Consider the following 19,632-nt stretch of genomic DNA (forward strand, 5'->3'; position numbering starts at 1 on the left):
CCCCACCACTAGTTGGTGCAGCGAACGTCATAGTGAATGCCACAACAACAGCCCAGCATCATGTGTCTCACTCGTTCACTTTATGCATTGACATACGAGTAATTTGAGTTACGAACTCTGTCACAGAATGAGTTAAACTCGTAAGTCAAGGCCCCACTGTACAGTGGTTAGTCAACCATACTTTATAAAGTATTACCTAGGATATTTCCAGTATCCACCTGGCATCATACATACTTATTAGAATAGTATTGACTATATACCGATGATGCTGAACTTTTGCATCAACATGAATATCTTCTAAATATGGATTTGCACTTATTAATCCCTTCACCTTTTTTCTCAATCCTCCAAAACCCCTCCCATATGGAAATAATCATTCTCTTCCCTGACTCTATGCATCTGTTTCCGTTTTGCTTGTTTATTTTGTGTTTTCCATTTCAGTATAATTGAGAACATATGGTACTTGTCTTTCTCTGACTGACTTATTTCACTTAGCATAATGCCCTCTAGGTCCACCCAGGCTGTTGCAAATGGTCAGATTTTATTCTTTTTTATTGACAAGTAATATTCCATAGTGTATACCTTTATTACAGTTTTTCTATCCACTCATCTATTGATGGACACTTGGGTTGCTTTCATATCTTGGTTAGTGTAAATAATTCTTAAATGAATATAGGGCTGCAAATATTCTTTTTTTAACTTTAATTTTTATTGAATTTATTGAAATGACATCCTATATAATAAAGAGGTAATATACAAATTGACCATCATACCCTCACGCAAGATGACCACTCCCATGTGGTCAAAGATGGTTGCCACAAGATGGTCAGCAGGGGAGGGCAGTTGAGGGGGACCAGGCCTGCAAGGTAGGGCAGTTGGGGGGGCCAGGCCTTTGGGGGGGGAGTTGGGCGTGGCCAGGCGAGCAGGGGAGGGCATTTGGGGGCAATCGGGCTGGCAGAGGAGTGATTAATGGGTGATCAGGCATGCAGGCAGGAGGTCGAGCAATTGAGAGCCAGCAGTCCTGGATTGTGAGAGGGATGTCTGACTGCTGGTTTAGGCCTGATTCTAAACCAGCAGTCAGACATCCCCTGTGGGGTCCCAGATTAGAAAGGGTGCAGGTTGGTCTGTGGGACACAGCCCCCAGTGCACGAATTTTGTGCACCAGACCTCTAATTAGTTAATAAAATCATATTGGTCCCAAGTGTACAAGTGTACACATATATAATACATCATCTTAAATTGTATTATGTGCTCACCACACAAAATCAAGTCTCCTTCCATCACCATTTATCTCTCTTTTACCCTCTTCTACTCTCCCACACCCTTTTCCCTCTGGTAATCACCATACTTTTGTCTGTGTCTATGAGGCATTTTCTACTTGTTTGTTTGTTTGTTTTCCTTAAAACCTTCATATTTTTCACCCAGTCTCCTGACCCCCCTCCCAACTGAAAACTGTCAGTACTTTTTCTGCATGCATGAGTTTGTTTCTATTTTGTTTGTTTATTTTGTTCATTAGATTACACATATAATTGAAAACATATGGTAATTGTCTTTCTTTGACTCGCTTATTTCACTTAGCAAAATACTGTCTAGGTCCATCCACACTGTGGCAAATAGTAAGATTTTATTCTTTTTTATAGCTTAGTAGTATTACATTATATAGATGTAATACAGTTTTTTATTATTTTTTTAACCCTCACCAAAGGACATGCTCATTGATTTTTAGAGGAGAGAGGGGTTTGGGGGAGAGAGAGAGAGAGAGAGAGAGAGAGAGAGAGAGAGAGATCACTTGATTGTTCCAAAACTGGCAGCCATGGTATGTGCCCTGACTGGGAATAAAACCCTCAAACCCTTCCAGGAGGATGCTCCAAAAAAACTGAGCCATACCTGTAAAGGCTGTACTACAGCCTCTTAATCCATTTATCTACTGGTGGGCACTTGGTATGCTTCCAAATCTTGGTCATCCTATATAATAAAAGCATAGTATGCAAATTGTCCCCTCAACCAGGAGTTCATCCCAAAGTTTGACCAGGGGGCCGGGCCGGCCGGGCGAAGGGAGGGAGGCCCCGGCCTGCAGCCAGCAGCCACTAAGGGCCTCTATTTATAAATAATGCTGCAGGGAACATAGGGTTGCATATATTCTTTCAATTCAGTGTTTTAGGATTCATCTGATAAATTTGCAGAATTGGAATTGCTGAGTCATAAGGCAGTTCCAATTTTAATTTTTTGAGTAAACTCTATAATATTTTCCAAAGGAGCAATACCAATCTCCATTCCCACCAGAAGTGTACCAGAGTTCTCTTTTCTCCACATCCTTGCAAATACTTGGTTTCTTTCGTTGATTTATTGATGGTAGCCATTCTGACAGGTGTGAGGTAATATCTCATTGTGATTTTAATTTTCATTTCTCTGATGATCAGTGACATTGAGCCTTTTTTTATGTCAATTGGTCATCTGTATGAACTGTTTGGAAAAGTATCTATTCCAGTCCTTTGAACATTTTAAAATTGGATTGTATTTTTTTATTGAGTTATACAAGTAATTTATAAAATTTGGATATTAACCCTTATCAGATACTAGAGGCCCGGTGCACAAACACTTGTGCACTCGGGGGGGGAGGGGGAGGCGTCCCTCAGCCCGGCCTGTGCCCTCTTGCAGTCTGGGACCCCTCGGGAGATAATGACCTGCTGGCTTAGGCCTGCTCCCGGGTGGCAGAGGGTAGGCCCAGTCCCTAGGTGAAGCTGCTGGTCAGGCTCAGAGCAGGGCTGATTGGGGAGTTGGGGTGCCACCCCCTGTCATGCACAGAGCAGGGCGGATCAGGAGGTTGCGATGCCACTCTCAGTCATGCTCAGGGTAGGGCCGATTGGGGGGTTGGGGCACCGCTCCCTGTCACACTCAAGGCAGGGTTGATGGGGAGGTTGCGGCACCACCCCCTGTCACACACAGAGCAGGGCCGATCAGGGGGTTGAGGAGCTCTCCCCTGTCACTCAGAGAGCAGGGCCGATAGGGGAGTTGTGGCACCGCCCCCTGTCACACACAGAGCAGGGAGGATAAGGGGGTTGGGGCACTGCACCCTGTCACACTCAGGGCAGGGCCGATGGGGAGGTTATTGCTCTACCCCGTCACACACAGAGCAGGGCCCGTGGGGGGGTGGCTGGTTTGGCGCCGCAGCCTGTCACACACAGAGCCACAGGGCGATCAGGGGGTTGGGGAGCTCCCCCTATCAGGCACAGAGCAGTGCTGATCAGGAGGTTGGGGCGCCTTCCCCTGTCACGAACAGAGCAGGGCGGATAGGGAGGTTGTGGCCCCTCCCCCTGTCACACACAGAGCAGCAGGGCAATCAGGGGGTTTGAGTGCTGCCTCCTGTCACGCTGATCCCGGTGCCGGGAGGCCTCGTGGCTCCGCTGATCCCGGTGCTGGGAGGCATATTACCCTTTCACTATATGGGATAGAGGCCTGGTGCACAGGTGGGGGCCGGCTGGTTTGCCCTGAAGGGTGTCCTGGATCAGGGTGGAGTTCCCCACTGGGGTGCCTGGCCAGCCTGGGTGAGGGGATGATGGCTGTTTGCAGCTGGTCACACACCCTTCATGGTGGGGGTCCCCACTGGGGTGCCTGGCCTGTCTGGGTGACGAGCTGAGGGCTGTTTTCAGGCTGGCGGGTGACTGAAGCTCTCAACCTCTCCTTTTTTTCTTTTTTTTTAATTCTTGGCCAGCTTTAGCTCTGAGGCTTGGCTCCAGCACTTAGGCCTCCACTGCTGAAAGCAGGTATCTGGTTTGTTTGGGTTCTATAATCGAAACACTGTTTCAACTCCAGCTCGAGATCCCGGCTGGCTGAAAGCAGGTTTCTGGGGTTTTGTTAGCTTCTATATTTGTAACAATGTTTCAGACTGCAAGGTCTGAGTCCCACAGCGGCAGGCAGGGAACGTTGGAGTCCTCAGTCACTGAAGCAAGCAAGCCTCATGTTCACTTCAAGCTGCCTGGCTGCCGGCCGCCATTTTGGCTGGCAGTTAATTTGCATATCACCCTGATTAGCCAATGGGAAGGGTAGCAGATGTACGGCTAATTACCATGTTTCCCTTTTATTAGATAGGATCATTGGTGAACATGTTCTCCCACTCATTGTGTTGTCTTTTCATTTTGTTGATAGTTTCCTTGGCTGTGTAAAAACATTTTAGTTTGGTATAGTCATATTGTTTATTTTATTTTTTTTTTCCTTTCCCAAGAGATATATGAAAAAAAATATTGCCACAAGAAATGTCTGAGATTGTACTGCCTGTTTTCTTCTAGGAATTTTATGGTTTCAAGTCTTACATTTAATGCTTTAATCCATTTTGAGTTAATTCTTAGGTTTAGTGTAAGAAAGTGGTCTATAAATTGTTTTGGGTAGTATGGATATATAAATGATGTTAATTCTTCCTATTCATAAGCACTGTATATGCTTCCACTTATTTGTATCTTCTTCAGTGTCTTCCTATAGTGTCTTATAATTTTTTAAGTACAGGTTTTTGTTTTGTTTTTAACATCCCTAAGTAAATTCATTCCTGGATGTTGTTTTTTATGCAATTTTAAATCTAAGAAAGTGGTCATTTCAATTTTTTGCATGTATCTGTCCAATCACCACAATAACATTTATTGAATAGATTGTTTTTACCCCACTGTATGTTCCTGCCTCCTTTGTCAAATATTAATTGACCATAATGAAGTGGGTTCATTTCTAAGATCTCTATTCTGTTCTATGGGTCTGTTTTTATGTAAATACCATGCTGTTTTGATTACTACATCCTTGTAGTATAGTCTGATATTAAGTAGCATGATTCTCCAACTTCATGTTTTCTCTTAATTATTCAATTATTTGAAGTCTTTTTTGGTCCCATATAAAATTTTGAATTATTTGTTCTAGTGAAATGTGCCATTGCTATTATTTGTTTTGGATTATTTATTTTGTGAAATGCACCATTGGTATTTTGATAGAAAGTTCATTGAAAGTATAAATTGCTTTGGGTAGTATGGATATATAAATGATGTTAATTCTTCCTAACCATAAGCACTGTATATGATCCCACTTATTTGAATCTTCTTCAATTTCTTTCTACAGTGTCTTACAATTTTTCAAATATAGTTTTTTTTACATCCTTAATTAAATTCATTCCTAGGTGTTTGTTGATTTTATGCAATTTTAAATGGGATTATTTTTAAAATGTTTCCTTCTGATAATTCACTATTGGTGTATAAAAATGTAACTTATTTATGGATATTTATTTTGTATCCTGCTGCATTTTGAGTTAATTTATCAGTTGTAGTAGTTTCTTGTTTTGTTTTTTTTCTGGAATCTTTAGGCCTCTCTATATACAGTATTAAGCCATCTGCAAATAATGACAGTTTTATTTCTTCCTTTCCAATTTAGATGCCTTATATTTCTTCCTCTTGTCTGATTGCTGTGGCTAGAACTTCCAGTACTATGTTGAATAAGAGAGGAGAAAGCAGATATCATTGTCTAGTTTCTGATCTTAAAAGAAGCACTTTTAGTTTTTGCCCACTGCGTATGATGTTGGTGAAGATTTGTCATACATGGCTTTTATTTTCTCAAGGTATTTCCTTCTATTCCCACTTTGCTGAGAGTTTTTTTTTTATCATAAACTAGAGGCCCAGTGCACAAAATTCATGCAAGGGGTTCAGCTCTCACAGCCATGGCAGATTGTCTTGGCCCTTGCAGCCCTGGCTTTGTCTGGAAGGTTGTCTGGAAGGACATCTGAAAGGTCATTTGGCTGTCTAGTCTAATTAGCATATTATGCTTTTATTATTATAAAATAAATAATGGGTGCTGGATCTTATTCATTGTTTTTTTCTGCATCAATTGATACGGTCATGTGATTTTTATCCATTTTTATGTGATATATCATGATTTTTGATTTGCCAGTATTATAAAAACCATGCATCCCCAACAGACTTCATCATGGTATATATAATTTTAAATGTATTACTGGATCTGGTTTGCTAATATTTTGATGAGAATTTTGGCATCTATGCTTATAACAATTATTGGCCTATAATTTCATGCTTTGTAGTGTCTTTATCTGGTTTAGTAATTAAGATAATGCAATCTTCATAAAATGAGCTTGGGAGTCTTCCCTCTTCTTGAAATTTTGGAACAGTTTTAGAAGAATAGGTGTTGTTTTTTTGTTGTTGTTGTTTTATTTTTGGTAAAATGCAACTGTGAAGCCATCAAGTCTAAGACTTTTGTCTGTTGAGAGTGTTTTGATTACTTCTTCAACTTCATTAGTTGTAATTCATCTGTTCAGATTTTCTGATTCTTCCTGATCCAATTTTGGAAGATTGTATCTTTCTAGGAATTTATCCATTTCTTCCAGAGTGTTCAATTTATTGGCATATACTTGTTTGTAATATTTTCTTACAATCCTTAGTATTTCTATGACGTCAGTTCTTACTTCTCCTTCATTACATGTGGTTAAAGGTTTGTCAATATTTTTTATATTTTCAAAGAGGCAGCTCTTGGTTTGACTGATTGTTTGGATATATTCTCTAGATTCTATTTTGTTTATTTCTCCTCTGATCTTTTTATTTCCTTCTATTTACTTTGGGCTCTACTTGTTGTTGTTTTCTTTGTTGTTGTTTTTTGCAAGTTCCTTTAAGTATAAAGTTAGATTGTTCATTTGAGATGTTTCTTATTCTTTGAAGTAGGCCTGTAATGCTGAAATTTTCCCTCTTGGAAATGCTTCTGCCATGTCCCAGGGATTTGGAGTTTTGTTCTCATTTTCATTTGTTTTAAGTTATATTTTTATTTCTTCCTTGATCTCATTATTAACCAATTGATTGTTTAGCAACATGCTATATAGCCTCCATGTCTTTGTGTATTTTTTAGATTTTTTTCGTATGATTAAGTTATAGTTTTATACCATTACTAGAGGACTTGGTTCACGAAATTCATGCATAGGTAGGGTCCCTAGGCCTGGCCGTCAATCAGGGCTGATGGGGGCCTTCTGGCTGCTGGTCAGGACCTCCCTTCTTCAGTTGCCAGCTGCCAATTGGGGCCTTCCTTCTTTCCATGCCTCCCGCTGGGGTCAGTGCATGTCACAGTGAGCAATCGAACTCCCAGTCTCCCACTCAAACTCCCAAAGGGACATTTTGGCATATTAGGCTTTTATTATATAGACTAGAGGCCTGGTGCCCAAAAATTTGTGCACTAGTTGGGGGTCCCTCTGCCCGACCTGTGCCCTCTTGCAGTCTGGGACCCCTTGGGGAATGTCCACCTGCTGCCTTAGGCCTAAAATGGCAGTCAGACATCCCTCTGGCAGCCAGGGAACCCTCAGGGAATGTCCATTTGCCAGCGGGGAGCAGGCCTAAACTGCAGTCGGACATTCTTAGTGCTGCTGAGGAGGTGGGAGAGGCTCCTGCCACCACCACTGTGCTGGCAGCCATCAGCCTGGCTTGTGGCTGAGCAGAGCTCCCCCTGTGGGAGTGCATTGACCACCAGAAGGCATCTCCTGCATTGAGCATCTGCCCCCTGGTGGTCAGTGTGTGTCATAGTGACCAGTCATTCCCAGTCCTTCTGCTGTTAGGGTCAATTTGCATATTACTCTTTTATTATATAGGATAGAGGCCTGGTGCACGGGTGGGGGCTGGCTGGTTTGCCTTCAAGGGTGTCCCAGATCAGCGTGGGGGTCCTGCTGGGGTGCCTGTCCAGCTGGATGAGGGGCTGAGGGCTGTTTTCAGGCTGGCCACACCCCCTTCAGGGTGGGGGTCCCTACTGGGGTGCCTGGCCAGCCTAGGTGAGGGGCTGAGGGCTGTTTTCATGCTGGCCACAGCCAGTGGGCTGGAAGCAGGTATCTGGGATTTATTTATCTCCTATAATTGAAACTTTGTAGCTTTGAGCAGAGCTCAGGGCTGGCCAGGGAAGGCAGGAAGCTTGGCTTCCTCCATTGCCGGGGGCAACCCAAGACTCCTGCTCGCTCCAGCTCTGTGGCCACCACCATCTTTGTGACGGAATGAGGGAATGATGGAGTGAGGGAGTGATGGTTAATTTGCACATTACTCTTTTATTAGATAGGATGAGCAGAGAAGATACTTGATATGAATTCAATCATCTTAAATTTATTGAGACTTAAATTTCTCTTATATGTGGTTTATTTTAGAAAATATTCCCTGTATACTTGAAATGAATGTGGAGTCTGCTGCTTTGTTGTGAAAAGCTCTGAAAAATAATTAAATCCTTCTGATCAATGTCTGATTTAAGGCTGCTATCCTTGCTGATTTTCTCCCTGGAAAGTCTATCCATCAATGTTAATCTGACTTTAAATTTTCTGTCTATGACTACATTACTGTTGATCTCTCTCTTTATCTCCATCAAGATTTGATTTATATATTTAGGTGCTCCTCCGCTTCTTGCAAAAATGTTCACAGGCTTATATTCTCTTGTTTGCTTCCTTTATTATTTGGAGTGTCCTTAGTCTTTCATTATAGTCTTTGTTCTAAAGTTTCTTTGTCTGATATAAGTATTGCTGCCCTAGTTTGATTATTTTTCAATTTTGTTTGCATTAAATACCTTTCTCCATCCCTGTACTTACAGTCTATGTGTATCTTTTATTCTGAGGTGGGTCTCTAGTAGACAGCAAATATAGTAATCTTGTTCTCTTATTCATTAAGACATTATATGTCTTTTTAAAAATTTTATTTATTAATTTTAAAGAGAGAGAGGAAGACAGAGAAAGGGAGAAAGATCAATTTGTTTTTCAATTTACTTATACATTCATTGGTTGATTCTTTTATGTGCCCTGACCAGGTATTGAGCCCCCAACTTTGTAATATTGGGAAAATGCACTAACCAACTATGCTACCCAGCCAAGGATTTAACATATGTCTTTTGATTGGGGTCTTTAGGCCATTAAATTAAAAGTAATTATTGATAGGTAATATTTATAGCCATTTTATTCTTTATTAATATATTTCTTTGTGTGTGTGTGTGTGTGTGTGTGTGTTTATTTTATTTTTTAAAAAGACTATTATTTCTTGCAATACTGGTTTGGTGGTAATGAACTCGTTTAGATTATTTTTTTGTGTTAAAAGCTCTTTATTTCTTTTCCTATTTAGCCTTGTTGGGTAAAGTAGTTTTGGCTGTAGGTCCTTTATCATTTTAAATATTTCATGCTTATCTTATCTGGCCTGAAATGTTTCTGTTGAGAAATAATCTGATGGTCTAGCTCAATGGAAACCCTAATGTACAGGGAAGCATTTAGATCAGAGTTGAAGTCTGATTTGGTACTAGGAAAGGTTATAGGAACAATCTTACTCATTTCCAATACTGGACTGATGTCAGTGAGTATAATCGAAGGATTTTCATTAAGCTCCTAACTTTATCAACACTATCTGGTTTGTTTGTAGAGCTAAGTATGCAGCCAGGATAGTTATATGGTTTTGTAATTCAAAGAATGAGTGAGGATGGTGAGCGGTGGACAAGGAGTGATTAACAAAGCAGTTTTAATAAAGATAGTTCATGTATTTTAAGTTATATTTAAGTAGTAATTACCTTATGTTTCTATATCACAAATTATTTTGTTGGTCCCAAAAGTTAATCTTTATTTCTGGTGTTTTTAAATAATGAAAATATATGCCTGTTCTTGGGTTGAAATTAGTCAGATTATTTTTTTTTACTACTAACATTACTATATTAAATACTGATTATTATACAGTGATGTCAAGAACAGATATATCACTTGATAGTTTAAGTTTTTTTCCTCCAAAGGAAGAATATGTTATTTGGTAAGTCAATTACTATTTTTATCCTGTAAATAAAGGCATGGGCTGGACACTTTGCATGTAATCCTTTTAATAAATCTATGACATATTATTTATATTTATTTTTAGAGAGATAGTGACTTACCTACATTGATACAAGTTTTCATTAATGAAGTAAGGAGCTATAGGCAGACATTTTCTATAGAGAGCAATATTTAAACATTTGAAATGCAAATAAAATGTTTACAAGCATAGCAATAATAAAGTGCAGTTATAGGAACCATGGAAAATGTACCTACAACTTTATTATTTTTCAATTATCAATCAGTCAACCAGTTATGCTTTAGAATAGTGATTCTACAAGTTTAGTGACAACCATTATACATCCTTATTTAAAATTTCATGTTCTAGGGCTGAAGATAAGAAAGTCTGATTCTATAGATCTGGGTGCATTTTAATAATAAAATTATATGCTTAGATTTCAGATATCACAAACAATTTTGTTGAAAGTGTAGACAGACCATGCAGAGTCTCATATTTTACTTAATATAAAACATTGTCAAAAAGCTCTTCAAACATTAAATGAAATAATGTATGTGAAGTGCTACTATAGTATGGTGACATTGAAGGGCCATAAAAACTTAGTTCCTTTTCTGTTTAAGTATTTGATGACCATTGGCTACAGAAGACGAATATTTTTTTCTAGACCTGTAGTGATATAAGTAGAACATAGACAGAGTGTGGCTTTTGAAGAACTGAGAATTTTCTGGGGGAAGCACGGGGCATGGAGAAGGACATGGTTACCCCTTCCACTGTCCTCTGCACACCTGTTATGGCAACTCCATTCTCTTAGTGGTTCAGGCCAAAGGCCTCGTCGTCAGCCTTGATACTGCTCTTTCTTTCACACTCCACATCTGACATACCTGTGATATATTCAGAGTCCAAACCCCGCCAGTCTTTCATCTGCCCCCACCCTGACCACAACTAGTTGTTCTTGCTTGCATGCAGTTTGTTTTCACAGGGCAGCCGGAATTATCTTATGAAATATGTCAGCTGTCAGATCATGCCACACCACTGCTCAATTCCTCCACTCTCCCCATATACTCAGAAATAAAGCCAAAGTCATTAATTTTTTAAATGAATGGCCACACTTCCTCTCTGAATTCGTCTTCAGCTTTCTTTAGCTCCCTGCCCCAACCATGCCCTTCTCCTGCTGCCCTCAGATAGGCCCAGCCATATCCCGCTCAAGGCTGTAGCATCTGCTCTTCTCTGACTGGAATGCACTCTCTCTCAGATACCTGAATGGGATACTTTTTTATCCTCTTAAAAGCCTGAGTACCGTATTTAAAATTGAGACTCTTCCACCTCTGATACTCACTATCCCTTTTCCTGGCTTAGCCCTTCCCTAGTAATTGACAGTTAAAGCAAATACTTTACAGCTTACTTTTTTGTTTACTAATTGTTAATTTTTCTCCCTCTTCTCACTAGAACATAAACAAGCAAGAGTAGGGATTTTTGTCCATTTAATTCATTGACCTACTAGTACATGCATAGAACCACACACACAATTATCACACAATAAATATATGAAAGAATACATAAATACCAGTACATGTAATAACTAATAAATAAGATATTGGTGTCCAGCATTTATTGGTGTCTAGTATATTTAAGGTATTACACTTGAGACTATATTACATTTTTAGTCATAACAATAATTCTTTGAGTTAAGTATTGCAAAGTAGGCATTTAGAAATGAAAATCGATTTGAAGATGTCAGAAATATTAAGTGTCTTTTGTGATAGTAAGTAGTAAGACAGGTATCTGAAAGAAGACCCTATTAGTTCCAGTGCACATGCTGGCTTTGCTGAAGGAAGTTCTCTCTAATATCCTTAAAAAGATCTTATATTATTGTATGGCACAGAGAGGCAATATCTAAGTCCACTGGTCTGATAAATGCCTTTAATTAACTTTAACAGAAGTTAAATATTTGGGACAAAATATATTTGGGATAAAATATCATTGTCAAATTAAGTCATGTTCACAAAATCTTATGTATTTTTAAATAATATTGGCAAAAATTGTTATTAAATGCTAATACATTATGTACATTGCTAAATCTGTATCTCCATTTGGGATTAATTAACAAAGTCAAGCACTAATGTCATCAGAAGATTGTTTACAAATTTGCCATTGCTTCACTAATCAATAACTGTGTTTGATTGACTAAAGTTGTATATTAATATGTATTTATAAATATTTCATTAACAATATAATCAGGGGCCTATAAGTTATGTCTGTTGAAGCTTATGTAGGTTTGACTGACTGAACTAGACAACCCATGCCAATATTCTAATCTACCTGTTTTCAAACATACTGAGCTTATTATCTGTAATACATCTTTATGAAACTTATCTCCCAGTGAAATTCCTGCCCCATTCCTTAATCTCTTCCCAAAATGTAGGGTCTTCCAAGGCTCATTTAACACATTCTTATCATATATAATAAAGAGGTAATATGCAAATTAACCTGCATGCCATCATAAGATGGCTGCCTATGACCAGGTCATCAGGGGGGTTAGTGAGGGACGACCAAATGACTGAACAGCAGGCTGCGTGGGGCAACTAGGCTGGCAGGGGGGGAAGATGGGAGCAACCAGGCCAGCAGGGTGGGCAGTTGGGGATGACCAGGCCAGCAGGCAGGTGAGTGATTAGGAGCCAGCAGTCCAGGATTGTGAGAGGAATGTCCAACTGCCAGTTTAGGCTCCCTAAACCAGCAGTCAGACATCCCCCAAGGGGTCCTGGATTGTAGAGGGTGCAGGCTGGGCTGAGGGGATCCTCCCCATGCATGAATTTCATGTACCAGGCCTCTAGTTATCTATAAACTTCCTTTGTTTTTGGAAAATTCACATTAATCTCCTCTTTATTTTTAGTTACATATAACGGTTTTTCCCTCAGTTTACCACTATTTACTCATATTTATTCATTAAACTTATTGAGTTCCTACTCTGTATCAAGCTCAGAATTCTTTCAGATGCAACTATGAATATGACATAATCCCAACTCATATGGAATGTACAGCTATTTGGTGTGTGTTTAATTTTCTTCACAGAAACATTGCTTTGACATCTACAATACTCTATGTTCATACTCACAATGTAAAGATACATAAAATATAGTAATTGATGTTCAAGAGTCTGCAGTCTAATGGATGAGAAAGGCACATAAATTTATGATCACTATATGATGTGGTTAGTGCTATAATTGAAATAAACACAGAATGATGACAGAGCAAAACGAAAAAGCACAGAACCCCTTTGGGGATGGTGAGCCAAGAAAAGAAAGAGAAGACGATACTTGAACTGGCCATCAAGGGGTTATGTGAATAAGTCCAACCAAGACTGACAAGGTGGGATGGGTTCACTGCTTGCTTTTCGTTTTCCTCTCCAACATTAACAGATATGAAGATTTGAAAGAACAAGAACTATAGTCTGTCTCAAATGGAAGTACACTATGAATTTAGTGTAAAATTTCAATTACGTTTTTTGACTGAGTATATTAAGTCAGGGACAATTATATACTACTCGAGGCGCTTGTCTTAGCTCTTTGAAGACACAGTTAACAAAAGTGAGACTGTACTTTTGTCCCTACGTGGGCATCATAGACAAAAGTGGGGAAAAATTATTTTCTGCTTCTCTATTGTGCCAACCTATGTTGTGGGAAGAATGACAGAAAAAACTAACAAGTCAGTATAATATTTGTTGTCTTTGTTTCTGACATTTTAAAAAATTCTTCCCACCTTGACTTCAGTTCTGTGTCCCATTTACGAGCCCCACGGGTGAGCTGACTTCTTTGCAGCGGCGCTTTCCTGTCATCTGAGGGTTTTCCCAGTGGGTCAGCGCCAGCATAACATTCTGACGTTGCCTGGGGGAAGGTAAATGAACCTAAAGCCCAACACCGAGCTGTGGCAGCGCAGAGCCTTACGAAAGACTCCACGGTGAGACTGTGGCCCTACGATACCTCACCACTGTGCTACAGTGCTCTCACTTTTCCTCAGCGGCTCCAGTTGCTGCCATGTGCTGTGGGGCCAGGAGGCAGAGGCAGGTTCTGGCTAAGGAGCCAATTCGTTGTGTTGTTCTTAATCAGTTACCTGACCTCTCCAGCTCTCAACATTCCTTTCTTATAACATGAAGATATACTTGCTGAGACTGTAATTATGAATTACATGAAAATTTATCTGAACGCTATTCCTAGTCTCCTCGGGTCTTTGTGTTCTCAGCCTGTCTCTCTTGCTTAGCTATTGGGTGTGGCAAGATTTTTAAGGTGAAAAAAGCTATTTAATTCTGTAAGGCTCTTCTTAAGTGTCTTTTCCTTTAGAAAGCCTGCTGGGACTCTGAGATGATTTCCCTCCTTGGTATCTTCTGAAGGACATTTTGGTTTGTAATGACGTATCTCTTTGTCGGCACCCTCAGCTGTGTTGCAAATGCCTGAGCATGGGAAGTGCGACTCTTCATCGCACCCTCATATTGATAGCTTAGTAGCTGCTCCATACATATTTCATAAATGTACCAATGAATGAACATGTTACCTGCACATTAAACATATATTGCATACATTGTGATGTCTCTCCATTATAAGAATAATTATTTGATATTTTGTTAGTTCCATTTTAACTTTATTATCATAATATTGTATTATTGCTAATTTAGATGGTATTTAATTTTTTCCATCACCATTTGTCCCCCTATGCCCTCTTCTACCTCTACCTATCCCCCTTCACTCTTATAATCACCACAATGTTGTCCATGCCCATGAGTTCTATCTTTCTTTCTTTTTAACTTTTTTGCTCAATCCCTCTATCCCACCCCCCACCCCCGCCCCCACAACCCCAGAGATGTCTGCCTGTTCTCTATCTATGAGTTTGTCTCTATTTTGCTTGGTAGTTCAGTTTGTTCATTAAATTCCATCTATAAGTGAGATCATATGGTATTTGTCTTTCTCTGACCAGATTATTTCACTTAGCATAATGTTCTCTAGGTCTATCCATGCTTTCATGAAGGGTAATATTTTCTTCCTTTTTACAGTAGAGTAGTATTCCACTGTGTATTTAAATAGCTTTTAAAAAATAGGGTATGCTCAACATGGGCCATTAGTCACTAACCAGTATATATGCGTTTTTGCTATCAAATTTACTAGTACATCAAAACTATACCAATTGAGCTGAATTCTGTATATTAAAAATACATATTTTGTTGTTTTCTATGCTGTTGTTGATGATGATTTTGTAGAAGACTCTATGGTTGTTCAGCAAGAAGCAGCAAAGCTCACAGTTACTCCTCAGCCTGTTGTATACTCAGAGAAGGGAAGTTTCTCTTATTCTGCCATTTAACTTCCACTCATCTTTCAGATCTCAGCTCAGGCATCACTCCCATAAGGAATACTAGGAGGTGGCTGGGGGTGTGGACTCTGAATTGATTGTTTTGTGTTTTAAAATAATGTTATTGAAAGGAGGAAGGGAGTGATAAGGGAGGCACAAGGCCAAAGCCAGGAGACTCAGTTGAATTATCAGATTTCCCCAGAGTGGTGAATGTATCCAGCATATGCGTGCAGAGCAGATGTTAATGCATCAGTTTACAGAAGCTAGAAATATGGTTAATGCACTGCTGTCCACTAGAAATAAGTCCAGTCGATTGAAGGGCAACTGAAACCGAACACCCAAATTCCCAATCAATTCAAAGTTTTCATTTACTTTTTTAAAAAATTCTTTATTGTTGAAAGTATTACATATGTCTTCTTTTTCCCCCATTAACCTCTCCCCCCACTCCCATCCCTCAGCACTGGCCCTTGATGGGCATGGAAATCATTTACAAGAATTTATTTTATACCTTTTTTGATTAAAAAACTACATACTGTGAAGAGAAGAAGCAAAATTATAAAATTATAATTATCATTATAAACATAATTATAAAATTGTATTTTTATTTCTTAACTTATTTAATTCCCACAATATCACTGTGACATATTAAACCAATATTGCAAATGAAGACACTGAAGCTCACAATACTTACATGATTTATCCCAAACTCATATAATAAGCAGCTAGGGTAGCCCAGATGTAAAATCTGTTTTTGCATAGCATTCTAGTTCCTACATTCTGCTGTTGCAAACAAAAAGACGACATATGCTCTCTTAGCATGCAGAACATTCTCTGCCTTCAATGAGTGGTGCTTTTAGGGAGCTATTTTAAGTGAAATAGACTATTCAAGTGACTTTAAAATATCAGTCTCATTCACAAAGAATGTGCAGTCCATCTGGGAGACAAGCTATGCATGTGACTTTTATTATTAAATTATCTGTTTATTCACATATGGTAGAAGAGTAAACCTATATGTCATGTTGAAATTAGTGCAGAGGGTCTTTCTTTCAGAAATTTTATTAAATGATGCTTGTTGGAGGAGGGGCAACTCTAGGCAACAAAGTTATCTCTAGCCTAGACAAAGGAACAAACAAAGGTTAATGTATGAATAAATCTCTCATTAGAAATGAAAGAATTGGAGCATGCAGATTGAGAGAGAAGATTGAACACAGAAGGAGAGATGAGGGCATGCAAGACTGTCTGAATTTGGGAAATAAGAGTGAGTTGTTAACTATAGAAATGTCTAACATTGAATTGAAAGTTATATGCATTGCTGCAATATAATCTGTCCACATCCCCTAATTTCCAAAGAGTTTGATGGCAGTTAAGAGAAAGACTGTAAAATCAGGGCTGATTAGGACGGGGCAATTGGGAATAAAACTATGAGCTGAAATACAAGTAATGGATCCAGCAGAGACAAGAACTCAGTACCACAGTGAATGAGAACCATAACATTGCAGGGAGAGTAGGGACCTTTCTACAGGAGATGGAATGAGAGCACACAAAGCAATGCAGACTGTGATGGGCACACTGGCATCACAGTTAACCTATCTTTCTGTAACCTTAGCAGAATTACATAAATTTTATTATGAATTTTAAATACTTAAAGGTGAATTCAGTTCTTCAGTTGCCTCCTGCCCTGTCAAGTTTCTCCAGACGTAATACTGGATGAAAGTGAATAATAATAGTGAAATATGCATTTCTGCATCATCTCAACAGCCTGTCTGGAATCCAGAACTGTTCTATGAAAATATATCTTTCTTCATTAAAGCAAGTTATCAGTGAAAGGAACTCTGCCCCTTTCCTACTAGACTAGAGGTCTGCCAGAGCAGGCTGCTGCTTCCTGCGGATAGCGACCATGTCTTATTCATCGCTGGATCCCACAGCCAGGCAGAATGGCAGGTGTCTGGCAGAGTGAACACGGGATGGTGGTTGAATTCCATTATGTTGGGGTTGGCTGGACTTGACTAAGTGACCGAATTTAAGACAGAACTCTACTCCTTCTGAGTTGCTAAGTATAAACAACAAAAACTTGATCTTTTCCTCTAGTATATTTGTTCAAAGGAACATTTTGAAGCTTATTCAAAGGCAGGCCAGACTATTCCTTGAAACTGGTTTTTATTGTTTGTAATTTAATTTATTGTTAATAAATATTTTAATTATTTCTAGGTATCACTAATGACTGTAAAATTTTAAAATTTCACAACCTAGCCCTTAGTGTATGAAGGAGTCTGTCAGTAACGTACATACTATCCACTCCATCTAAAAGTCTCAGTACTGGAGAAAAAGACAGTGTGTACACGCTGCTGCTTCCTCCGAGCTCTGGCTTTGCAAACAGCAGAGAGGCAGAGCTCAGGGGTCTCTTTCAGCTGCTCGGTAGGTGTCATTTCCTTTGAGCTGGCCATCATTTAAGAATCTCCGGCCAGGCTGTTTGCTTAAAGAAACTTGGCTGAGAAAATGACCAGCCCAAGGTGTTCTATGATTTTTTTCACTCACCATTTCATTAAATAAGCTCATTTGCTTCCTAGATACTCTGCATTTATTTCAGAATCAAATTAGTTTCTATTTTTATTTTAATAATATCAATATTTGGTAACAATTTATAGAAAGAGGCTGTAGGACCTGAAAAATTAATATTGACATTATAAAAAGCTAAATCTATAATATTTAAAGGGGCCACGTACTTTAATTTTGAGGCATATGTCATGAAAAGTGTGTGGACACTTCCTCTTTCAAAGCCATTGCACGCCATGCATTACCTGAGATGTCTGTGCATGGGTTGGTTCATCATCTCAGCCTTCGCTTATAAGGAAAGCAGGAGTAATAATCATTAAATAATATAACGTTCTAAGACTCTAAAAAAGTACCAAGGTGATATGTGAAGAGGATAATCAGTAAATGGTGATTACTATAGTCATTAGTTACAAACATGAGTTGAATTTTAAGTACTAAATATAATATCATAGTTAATCTGGGTCAAATGGTTTGTTTGGGTTTCTTTTCTATGTGTCACATTTTTTACACAGACTAAATGTGTTGATAGAAAGGTTAGACCTTCAGATATAGTAAACTAATATTTATTCAGTAATGACTTTATACCATCCTCTTACTTTAAATGTATTATCATCATGTTTATCAAAAGTTATTCAATATTAGATGTTCACTGCTGTAATAATATTTCTATGTACATGACATCATTGATTCCTTATCTAACCTTTTTGTCTCTGTTTTGCAGATGAGGAAACTAAAGCTCTATGCAGTTAAATTAGTAGGAAGTAGGTTTGGGATTTGAGGCAAGTCTGCCTGACTCTAAAATAAGCATGAATACTACAGCTAGAAATGTACTGAGCACATTTTCTGTCAAACACCCTTCCAAATAATTTATGTGAATTACTTACTGGTCCTTGTAACAAATCATTTGAATCAATTACTATTGTTATAAGCTTAATTTAAACATGAAGAACATAAGGTACAGAGAAGACAAGTAAATTGCCAAGGTCACGCAACTACAAATGATAATTTAGGAAGTTGGTCTTGAACAGTCTGGCTCTAACATTTAAACTCCACTGAGTTCTGGGGGAAGCACTGGCTTTTACCATGTTATTTTGTGAAGACTTTTCTGCCCTTAATTTCTCTAAATTTATCCTGTTTATAATACCCAACACTCAGTGATTACATTCCTATGATATTTTCCCCTTTAAAATATTAATATTTCAAGAGCTATATATATTAGTAAGAACTCCTTTTCTATGAACAGAAATTTAGACCTTAAGAATTTAGGAAAAATGGCAGATAAATCAGTAAATCCTGTGCAAGCATTCCAAGCAAAGTGAGGCAGTGTCTGCGATCTTAAACTACCTCCTGTTTGCATCGGAATTTTGTCACATGTAATGGAGATAAGCAAGTACAGGCATACCTCATTTTATTGTGCTCTGATTGAAGATCAGATCAGCCACAACCTTCCCTTAGGATAGAGCTTAATCCAGAGAAAGACCCTAATTCTCTTCAATTCTTTGAAAGCTAAGGGAGGTGAGCAAGCTGCAGAACAGAAGTTTGAGGCTAACAGAAGTTAATTCATGAGATTTCGTGGGAAGAAGCCATCTACATAACAAAATGCAAGGTGAAGCAGGAAGTGCTGATGTAGAAGCTGCAAGTTATATAGCAGATCAAGCTAGTGTAGTTAGTAAAGGTGGCTCCACTAAACAACAGAGTTTTTATGTAGACAGAACAGCCTTGTGTTGGAAGGAGATGCTATCTAGGGTATTCATGGCGAGACAAAGGAACAAACAAAGGTCTGGCCTCAAAGAGTTAAAGGACAGACTGACTCTATTGTTCAGAATGATTGCAGCTGGTGACTACATTATTTACTGTATTGGAAACCCTGGGGCCCTTAAGAATTATGCTAAATCTACTCTGTCTGTGCTCTGCAAATGGAACAACAAAGCCTCAGTGATGGCACACCATTTAC

This window comes from Myotis nattereri (assembly GCF_964212035.1).
Source record: "Myotis nattereri genome assembly, chromosome: 7".
In the NCBI taxonomy this organism is placed as follows: Eukaryota; Metazoa; Chordata; class Mammalia; order Chiroptera; family Vespertilionidae; genus Myotis; species Myotis nattereri.